Here is a 10,000-nt window from a genome sequence, read left to right on the forward strand (position 1 = left end):
AGAATGGAATAATTGTGGTAGGCTGCCGGCTGAGTAGTTTGGTGAATGTTTGGTGTGGGTCCGGCGCTGCCGATTGGATGGTGGGGCTGCAGTGTGAGTCAGATAAAAAAAAAAAAAAAACCAGGAGTAGGATCCAATGGGACTAACTGGCATGTATAGACGCGTGTAATGCAAAAGGGCTGTTTTTGGTAGCATCTCTCGCTTACGGCCATAACACCCTGAACACGCCCGATCTCGTCTGATCTCGGAAACTAAGCAGGGTAGGGTCTGGTTAGTACTTGGATGGGAGACCTCCTGGGAATACCAGGTGCTGTAAGCCTTTCTCTCTTTTACTTTATACAGGGGGCGCTCCACTTCACGATTAATTTAAATCTATCACTCCCCTTCCATTTTACTATTTTATATATATATATATATTTTTTTTCTCTCATTCATAAAGGCAGCTTTTAGAAACCGTTTTACTCTAAATACTTCCTGGTAATTCTAGGTGCTGTAAGCTGTTCGTGCCTTTATTCCACCAGGGCGCGATCTTCTCACAAACTTGAAGACTGTCACTCCCCATTCACGTTTTACAACTTATTGTTAATGATAAAGAGACAGCTTTTTACACACAGTTTTAAACAAAGTACTGATATTATTCCTCTTCAACTGACCGCTTTGTTTTCTATGCAAAAACCACTTCGCCACAGAAGACTCGATATTATTGGCATAGCAAGTTCTGCTCTTCTCCTTTCAAAACTTGCTAAAATCTGTATTTAAAAGAACAGATTGGCCGGGGTAATTCACACCCTTCAATGCCAGCTTAATGTTTAGGTTAGTGGGAATCACAGAGGAATTAGGGATGGAAACTTCTTTGCTGGTGGTAGAAGCGGTCTGGTGAATTTTTAGAGAGAAGAGGCCGTCGATGTTTGAATGTAGAAAATTGATCTGGCTGCAGCCTGCAGTATGGACTTGTTGGTGTGTGTAGCTCCCAGTGTTCTGACAGCGCGACGTTTTGGGGAAGCATGTGATTCAGCAGCTACCAGTGGGCTTCGTGCGGCGGAGATTTTGTGGCTGTTAGCGGAGTTGATAACAGAGGGTCGTTAAGAGAAGCCTACATGCAGTAGGCAAAGGAGTAATGTTTGCCGGTGGGGGACGTGCGGCGATTAACCTGTGCGGTAGTGAAAAGGAGTTAAAAAGAAGGAAGTGGGCGGATGCGGAAAGAATGGAATAATTGTGGTAGGCTGCCGGCTGAGTAGTTTGGTGAATGTTTGGTGTGGGTCCGGCGCTGCCGATTGGATGGTGGGGCTGCAGTGTGAGTCAGATAAAAAAAAAAAAAAACCAGGAGTAGGATCCAATGGGACTAACTGGCATGTATAGACGCGTGTAATGCAAAAGGGCTGTTTTTGGTAGCATCTCTCGCTTACGGCCATACCACCCTGAACACGCCCGATCTCGTCTGATCTCGGAAGCCAAGCAGCGTAGGGTCTGGTTAGTACTTGGATGGGAGACCTCCTGGGAATACCAGGTGCTGTAAGCCTTTCTCACTTTTACTTTATACAGGGGGCGCTCCACTTCACGATTAATTTAAATCTATCACTCCCCTTCCATTTTACTATTTTATATACATATATTTTTTTTTTCTCTCATTCATAAAGGCAGCTTTTAGAAACCGTTTTACTCTAAATACTTCCTGGTAATTCTAGGTGCTGTAAGCTGTTCGTGCCTTTATTCCACCCGGGCGCGATCTTCTCACAAACTTGAAGACTGTCACTCCCCATTCACGTTTTACAACTTATTGTTAATGATAAAGAGACAGCTTTTTACACACAGTTTTAAACAAAGTACTGATATTATTCCTCTTCAACTGACCGCTTTGTTTTCTATGCAAAAACCACTTCGCCACAGAAGACTCGATATTATTGGCATAGCAAGTTCTGCTCTTCTCCTTTCAAAACTTGCTAAAATTTGTATTTAAAAGAACAGATTGGCCGGGGTAATTCACACCCTTCAATGCCAGCTTAATGTTTAGGTTAGTGGGAATCACAGAGGAATTAGGGATGGAAACTTCTTTGCTGGTGGTAGAAGCGGTCTGGTGAATTTTTAGAGAGAAGAGGCCGTCGATGTTTGAATGTAGAAAATTGATCTGGCTGCAGCCTGCAGTATGGACTTGTTGGTGTGTGTAGCTCCCAGTGTTCTGACAGCGCGACGTTTTGGGGAAGCATGTGATTCAGCAGCTACCAGTGGGCTTCGTGCGGCGGAGATTTTGTGGCTGTTAGCGGAGTTGATAACAGAGGGTCGTTAAGAGAAGCCTACATGCAGTAGGCAAAGGAGTAATGTTTGCCGGTGGGGGACGTGCGGCGATTAACCTGTGCGGTAGTGAAAAGGAGTTAAAAAGAAGGAAGTGGGCGGATGCGGAAAGAATGGAATAATTGTGGTAGGCTGCCGGCTGAGTAGTTTGGTGAATGTTTGGTGTGGGTCCGGCGCTGCCGATTGGATGGTGGGGCTGCAGTGTGAGTCAGATAAAAAAAAAAAAAAACCAGGAGTAGGATCCAATGGGACTAACTGGCATGTATAGACGCGTGTAATGCAAAAGGGCTGTTTTTGGTAGCATCTCTCGCTTACGGCCATACCACCCTGAACACGCCCGATCTCGTCTGATCTCGGAAGCCAAGCAGCGTAGGGTCTGGTTAGTACTTGGATGGGAGACCTCCTGGGAATACCAGGTGCTGTAAGCCTTTCTCACTTTTACTTTATACAGGGGGCGCTCCACTTCACGATTAATTTAAATCTATCACTCCCCTTCCATTTTACTATTTTATATACATATATTTTTTTTTTCTCTCATTCATAAAGGCAGCTTTTAGAAACCGTTTTACTCTAAATACTTCCTGGTAATTCTAGGTGCTGTAAGCTGTTCGTGCCTTTATTCCACCCGGGCGCGATCTTCTCACAAACTTGAAGACTGTCACTCCCCATTCACGTTTTACAACTTATTGTTAATGATAAAGAGACAGCTTTTTACACACAGTTTTAAACAAAGTACTGATATTATTCCTCTTCAACTGACCGCTTTGTTTTCTATGCAAAAACCACTTCGCCACAGAAGACTCGATATTATTGGCATAGCAAGTTCTGCTCTTCTCCTTTCAAAACTTGCTAAAATTTGTATTTAAAAGAACAGATTGGCCGGGGTAATTCACACCCTTCAATGCCAGCTTAATGTTTAGGTTAGTGGGAATCACAGAGGAATTAGGGATGGAAACTTCTTTGCTGGTGGTAGAAGCGGTCTGGTGAATTTTTAGAGAGAAGAGGCCGTCGATGTTTGAATGTAGAAAATTGATCTGGCTGCAGCCTGCAGTATGGACTTGTTGGTGTGTGTAGCTCCCAGTGTTCTGACAGCGCGACGTTTTGGGGAAGCATGTGATTCAGCAGCTACCAGTGGGCTTCGTGCGGCGGAGATTTTGTGGCTGTTAGCGGAGTTGATAACAGAGGGTCGTTAAGAGAAGCCTACATGCAGTAGGCAAAGGAGTAATGTTTGCCGGTGGGGGACGTGCGGCGATTAACCTGTGCGGTAGTGAAAAGGAGTTAAAAAGAAGGAAGTGGGCGGATGCGGAAAGAATGGAATAATTGTGGTAGGCTGCCGGCTGAGTAGTTTGGTGAATGTTTGGTGTGGGTCCGGCGCTGCCGATTGGATGGTGGGGCTGCAGTGTGAGTCAGATAAAAAAAAAAAAAAAACCAGGAGTAGGATCCAATGGGACTAACTGGCATGTATAGACGCGTGTAATGCAAAAGGGCTGTTTTTGGTAGCATCTCTCGCTTACGGCCATACCACCCTGAACACGCCCGATCTCGTCTGATCTCGGAAGCCACGCAGCGTAGGGTCTGGTTAGTACTTGGATGGGAGACCTCCTGGGAATACCAGGTGCTGTAAGCCTTTCTCACTTTTACTTTATACAGGGGGCGCTCCACTTCACGATTAATTTAAATCTATCACTCCCCTTCCATTTTACTATTTTATATACATATATTTTTTTTTTCTCTCATTCATAAAGGCAGCTTTTAGAAACCGTTTTACTCTAAATACTTCCTGGTAATTCTAGGTGCTGTAAGCTGTTCGTGCCTTTATTCCACCCGGGCGCGATCTTCTCACAAACTTGAAGACTGTCACTCCCCATTCACGTTTTACAACTTATTGTTAATGATAAAGAGACAGCTTTTTACACACAGTTTTAAACAAAGTACTGATATTATTCCTCTTCAACTGACCGCTTTGTTTTCTATGCAAAAACCACTTCGCCACAGAAGACTCGATATTATTGGCATAGCAAGTTCTGCTCTTCTCCTTTCAAAACTTGCTAAAAGCTGTATTTAAAAGAACAGATTGGCCGGGGTAATTCACACCCTTTAATGCCAGCTTAATGTTTAGGTTAGTGGGAATCACAGAGGAATTAGGGATGGAAACTTCTTTGCTGGTGGTAGAAGCTGTCTGGTGAATTTTTAGAGAGAAGAGGCCGTCGATGTTTGAATGTAGAAAATTGTTCTGGCTGCAGCCTGCAGTATGGACTTGTTGGTGTGTGTAGCTCCCAGTGTTCTGACAGCGCGACGTTTTGGGGAAGCATGTGATTCAGCAGCTACCAGTGGGCTTCGTGCGGCGGAGATTTTGTGGCTGTTAGCGGAGTTGATAACAGAGGGTCGTTAAGAGAAGCCTGCATGCAGTAGGCAAAGGAGTAATGTTTGCCGGCGGGGGACATGCGGCGATAAACCTGTGCGGTAGTGAAAAGGATTTAAAAAGAAGGAAGTGTGCGGATGCGGAAAGAATGGAATAATTGTGGTAGGCTGCCGGCTGAGTAGTTTGGTGAATGTTTGGTGTGGGTCCGGCGCTGCCGATTGGATGGTGGGGCTGCAGTGTGAGTCAGATAAAAAAAAAAAAAAAAACCAGGAGTAGGATCCAATGGGACTAACTGGCATGTATAGACGCGTGTAATGCAAAAGGGCTGTTTTTGGTAGTATCTCTTGCTTACGGCCATACCACCCTGAACACGCCCGATCTCGTCTGATCTCGGAAGCCAAGCAGCGTAGGGTCTGGTTAGTACTTGGATGGGAGACCTCCTGGGAATACCAGGTGCTGTAAGCCTTTCTCACTTTTACTTCATACAGGGGGCGCTCCACTTCACGATTAATTTAAATCTATCACTCCCCTTCCATTTTACTATTTTATATATATATATATTTTTTTTTTTCTCTCATTCATAAAGGCAGCTTTTAGAAACCGTTTTACTCTAAATACTTCCTGGTAATTCTAGGTGCTGTAAGCTGTTCGTGCCTTTATTCCACCAGGGCGCGATCTTCTCACAAACTTGAAGACTGTCACTCCCCATTCACGTTTTACAACTTATTGTTAATGATAAAGAGACAGCTTTTTACACACAGTTTTAAACAAAGTACTGATATTATTCCTCTTCAACTGACCGCTTTGTTTTCTATGCAAAAACCACTTCGCCACAGAAGACTCGATATTATTGGCATAGCAAGGTCTGCTCTTCTCCTCCTTTCAAAACTCGCTAAAAGCTGTATTTAAAAGAGCAGGTTGGCCGGGGTAATTCACACCCTTCAATGCCAGATTAATGTTTAGGTTAGTGGGAATCACAGAGGAATTAGGGATGGAAACTTCTTTGCTGGTGGTAGAAGCGGTCTGGTGAATTTTTAGAGAGAAGAGGCCGTCGATGTTTGAATGTAGAAAATTGTTCTGGCTGCAGCCTGCAGTATGGACTTGTTGGTGTGTGTAGCTCCCAGTGTTCTGACAGCATGACGTTTTGGGGAAGAATGTGATTCAGCAGCTACCAGTGGGCTTCGTGCGGCGGAGATTTTGTGGCTGTTAGCGGAGTTGATAACAGAGGGTCGTTAAGAGAAGCCTGCATGCAGTAGGCAAAGGAGTAATGTTTGCCGGCGGGGGACGTGCGGCGATTAACCTGTGCGGTAGTGAAAAGGAGTTAAAAAGAAGGAAGTGTGCAGATGCGGAAAGAATGGAATAATTGTGGTAGGCTGCCGGCTGAGTAGTTTGGTGAATGTTTGGTGTGGGTCCGGCGCTGCCGATTGGATGGTGGGGCTGCAGTGTGAGTCAGATAAAAAAAAAAAAAAAAACATTAGTAGGATCCAATGGGACCAACTGGCATGTATAGAGGCGTGTAATGCAAAAGGGCTGTTTTTGGTAGCATCTCTCGCTTACGGCCATACCACCCTGAACACGCCCGATCTCGTCTGATCTTGGAAGATAAGCAGGGTAGGGTCTGGTTAGTACTTGGATGGAAGACCTCCTGGGAATACCAGGTGCTGTAAGCTTTTCTCACTTTTACTTTATACAGGGGGCGCTCCACTTCACGATTAATTTAAATCTATCACTCCCCTTCCATTTTACTATTTTATATATATATATATATATATATATATATATATATATATATATATATATATATATTTTTTTTTTTTTCTCTCATTCATAAAGGCAGCTTTTAGAAACCGTTTTACTCTAAATACTTCCTGGTAATTCTAGGTGCTGTAAGCTGTTCGTGCCTTTATTCCACCAGGGCGCGATCTTCTCACAAACTTGAAGACTGTCACTCCCCATTCACGTTTTACAACTTATTGTTAATGATAAAGAGACATCTTTTTACACACAGTTTTAAACAAAGTACTGATATTATTCCTCTTCAACTGACCGCTTTGTTTTCTATGCAAAAACCACTTCGCCACAGAAGACTCGATATTATTGGCATAGCAAGTTCTGCTCTTCTCCTTTCAAAACTTGCTAAAAGCTGTATTTAAAAGAACAGATTGGCCGGGGTAATTCACACCCTTCAATGCCAGCTTAATGTTTAGGTTAGTGGGAATCACAGAGGAATTAGGGATGGAAACTTCTTTGCTGGTGGTAGAAGCGGTCTGGTGAATTTTTAGAGAGAAGAGGTCGTCGATGTTTGAATGTAGAAAATTGTTCTGGCTGCAGCCTGCAGTATGGACTTGTTGGTGTGTGTAGCTCCCAGTGTTCTGACAGCGCGACGTTTTGGGGAAGCATGTGATTCAGCAGCTACCAGTGGGCTTCGTGCGGCGGAGATTTTGTGGCTGTTAGCGGAGTTGATAACAGAGGGTCGTTAAGAGAAGCCTGCATGCAGTAGGCAAAGGAGTAATGTTTGCCGGCGGGGGACGTGCGGCGATTAACCTGTGCGGTAGTGAAAAGGAGTTAAAAAGAAGGAAGTGTGCGGATGCGGAAAGAATGGAATAATTGTGGTAGGCTGCCGGCTGAGTAGTTTGGTGAATGTTTGGTGTAGGTCCGGCGCTGCCGATTGGATGGTGGGGCTGCAGTGTGAGTCAGATAAAAAAAAAAAAAGAACATTAGTAGGATCCAATGGGACCAACTGGCATGTATAGAGGCGTGTAATGCAAAAGGGATGTTTTTGGTAGCATCTCTCGCTTACGGCCATACCACCCTGAACACGCCTGATCTCCTCTGGTCTCGGAAGCTAAGCAGGGTAGGGTCTGGTTAGTACTTGGATGGGAGACCACCTGGGAATACCAGGTGCTGTAAGCTTTTCTCACTTTTACTTTATACAGGGGGCGCTCCACTTCACGATTAATTTAAATCTATCACTCCCCTTCCATTTTACTATTTTATATATATATATTTTTTTTCTCTCATTCATAAAGGCAGCTTTTAGAAACCGTTTTACTCTAAATACTTCCTGGTAATTCTAGGTGCTGTAAGCTGTGTTTTCTATGCAAAAACCACTTCGCCACAGAAGACTCGATATTATTGGCATAGCAAGGTCTGCTCTTCTCCTCCTTTCAAAACTCGCTAAAAGCTGTATTTAAAAGAGCAGGTTGGCCGGGGTAATTCACACCCTTCAATGCCAGATTAATGTTTAGGTTAGTGGGAATCACAGAGGAATTAGGGATGGAAACTTCTTTGCTGGTGGTAGAAGCGGTCTGGTGAATTTTTAGAGAGAAGAGGCCGTCGATGTTTGAATGTAGAAAATTGTTCTGGCTGCAGCCTGCAGTATGGACTTGTTGGTGTGTGTAGCTCCCAGTGTTCTGACAGCGCGACGTTTTGGGGAAGCATGTGATTCAGCAGCTACCAGTGGGCTTCGTGCGGCGGAGATTTTGTGGCTGTTAGCGGAGTTGATAACAGAGGGTCGTTAAGAGAAGCCTGCATGCAGTAGGCAAAGGAGTAATGTTTGCCGGCGGGGGACGTGCGGCGATTAACCTGTGCGGTAGTGAAAAGGAGTTAAAAAGAAGGAAGTGTGCGGATGCGGAAAGAATGGAATAATTGTGGTAGGCTGCCGGCTGAGTAGTTTGGTGAATGTTTGGTGTAGGTCCGGCGCTGCCGATTGGATGGTGGGGCTGCAGTGTGAGTCAGATAAAAAAAAAAAAAAGAACATTAGTAGGATCCAATGGGACCAACTGGCATGTATAGAGGCGTGTAATGCAAAAGGGATGTTTTTGGTAGCATCTCTCGCTTACGGCCATACCACCCTGAACACGCCTGATCTCCTCTGGTCTCGGAAGCTAAGCAGGGTAGGGTCTGGTTAGTACTTGGATGGGAGACCACCTGGGAATACCAGGTGCTGTAAGCTTTTCTCACTTTTACTTTATACAGGGGGCGCTCCACTTCACGATTAATTTAAATCTATCACTCCCCTTCCATTTTACTATTTTATATATATATATTTTTTTTTCTCTCATTCATAAAGGCAGCTTTTAGAAACCGTTTTACTCTAAATACTTCCTGGTAATTCTAGGTGCTGTAAGCTGTGTTTTCTATGCAAAAACCACTTCGCCACAGAAGACTCGATATTATTGGCATAGCAAGGTCTGCTCTTCTCCTCCTTTCAAAACTCGCTAAAAGCTGTATTTAAAAGAGCAGGTTGGCCGGGGTAATTCACACCCTTCAATGCCAGATTAATGTTTAGGTTAGTGGGAATCACAGAGGAATTAGGGATGGAAACTTCTTTGCTGGTGGTAGAAGCGGTCTGGTGAATTTTTAGAGAGAAGAGGCCGTCGATGTTTGAATGTAGAAAATTGTTCTGGCTGCAGCCTGCAGTATGGACTTGTTGGTGTGTGTAGCTCCCAGTGTTCTGACAGCATGACGTTTTGGGGAAGCATGTGATTCAGCAGCTACCAGTGGGCTTCGTGCGGCGGAGATTTTGTGGCTGTTAGCGGAGTTGATAACAGAGGGTCGTTAAGAGAAGCCTGCATGCAGTAGGCAAAGGAGTAATGTTTGCCGGCGGGGGACGTGCGGCGATTAACCTGTGCGGTAGTGAAAAGGAGTTAAAAAGAAGGAAGTGTGCAGATGCGGAAAGAATGGAATAATTGTGGTAGGCTGCCGGCTGAGTAGTTTGGTGAATGTTTGGTGTGGGTCCGGCGCTGCCGATTGGATGGTGGGGCTGCAGTGTGAGTCAGATAAAAAAAAAAAAAAAAAAACATTAGTAGGATCCAATGGGACCAACTGGCATGTATAGAGGCGTGTAATGCAAAAGGGCTGTTTTTGGTAGCATCTCTCGCTTACGGCCATACCACCCTGAACACGCCCGATCTCGTCTGATCTTGGAAGATAAGCAGGGTAGGGTCTGGTTAGTACTTGGATGGGAGACCTCCTGGGAATACCAGGTGCTGTAAGCTTTTCTCACTTTTACTTTATACAGGGGGCGCTCCACTTCACGATTAATTTAAATCTATCACTCCCCTTCCATTTTACTATTTTATATATATATATATATATATATATATATATATCCATCCATCCATCCATTTTCCAAACCGCTTATCCTATAGGGTCGCGGGGGGTCCGGAGCCTATCCCGGAAGCAATGGGCACGAGGCAGGGAACAACCCAGGATGGGGGGCCAGCCCATCGCAGGGCACACTCACACACCATTCACTCACACATGCACACCTATGGGCAATTTAGCAACTCCAATTAGCCTCAGCATGTTTTTGGACCGTGGGGGGAAACCGGAGTACCCGGAGGA

General features: G+C 44.7%; 9 non-coding genes across 9 annotated transcripts; all 9 read left to right on the forward strand.

Annotated features, from left to right (window-relative positions):
- The first annotated feature begins 200 nt into the window (after positions 1-200).
- LOC125736032 (5S ribosomal RNA) lies at positions 201-319 on the forward strand. Its single transcript, XR_007395315.1, has one exon. It is a non-coding gene; the product is annotated as a 5S ribosomal RNA (ribosomal RNA).
- Positions 320-1,400: 1,081 nt separating this feature from the next.
- Positions 1,401-1,519, forward strand: LOC125734679 (5S ribosomal RNA). The gene has a single exon (XR_007393982.1). It is a non-coding gene; the product is annotated as a 5S ribosomal RNA (ribosomal RNA).
- Positions 1,520-2,598: 1,079 nt separating this feature from the next.
- Positions 2,599-2,717, forward strand: LOC125734680 (5S ribosomal RNA). Its single transcript, XR_007393983.1, has one exon. It is a non-coding gene; the product is annotated as a 5S ribosomal RNA (ribosomal RNA).
- Positions 2,718-3,797: 1,080 nt separating this feature from the next.
- Positions 3,798-3,916, forward strand: LOC125736713 (5S ribosomal RNA). The gene has a single exon (XR_007395986.1). It is a non-coding gene; the product is annotated as a 5S ribosomal RNA (ribosomal RNA).
- Positions 3,917-4,997: 1,081 nt separating this feature from the next.
- On the forward strand, positions 4,998-5,116 carry LOC125734681 (5S ribosomal RNA). Its single transcript, XR_007393984.1, has one exon. It is a non-coding gene; the product is annotated as a 5S ribosomal RNA (ribosomal RNA).
- A 1,086-nt stretch (positions 5,117-6,202) lies between these two features.
- LOC125735100 (5S ribosomal RNA) lies at positions 6,203-6,321 on the forward strand. Its single transcript, XR_007394399.1, has one exon. It is a non-coding gene; the product is annotated as a 5S ribosomal RNA (ribosomal RNA).
- Positions 6,322-7,445: 1,124 nt separating this feature from the next.
- On the forward strand, positions 7,446-7,564 carry LOC125735329 (5S ribosomal RNA). Its single transcript, XR_007394626.1, has one exon. It is a non-coding gene; the product is annotated as a 5S ribosomal RNA (ribosomal RNA).
- Positions 7,565-8,487: 923 nt separating this feature from the next.
- Positions 8,488-8,606, forward strand: LOC125735330 (5S ribosomal RNA). The gene has a single exon (XR_007394627.1). It is a non-coding gene; the product is annotated as a 5S ribosomal RNA (ribosomal RNA).
- A 926-nt stretch (positions 8,607-9,532) lies between these two features.
- On the forward strand, positions 9,533-9,651 carry LOC125733786 (5S ribosomal RNA). The gene has a single exon (XR_007393122.1). It is a non-coding gene; the product is annotated as a 5S ribosomal RNA (ribosomal RNA).
- The last annotated feature ends 349 nt before the right edge of the window (positions 9,652-10,000 follow it).

Source organism: Brienomyrus brachyistius, chromosome 2 (genome assembly GCF_023856365.1).
Source record: "Brienomyrus brachyistius isolate T26 chromosome 2, BBRACH_0.4, whole genome shotgun sequence".
In the NCBI taxonomy this organism is placed as follows: domain Eukaryota; kingdom Metazoa; phylum Chordata; class Actinopteri; order Osteoglossiformes; family Mormyridae; genus Brienomyrus; species Brienomyrus brachyistius.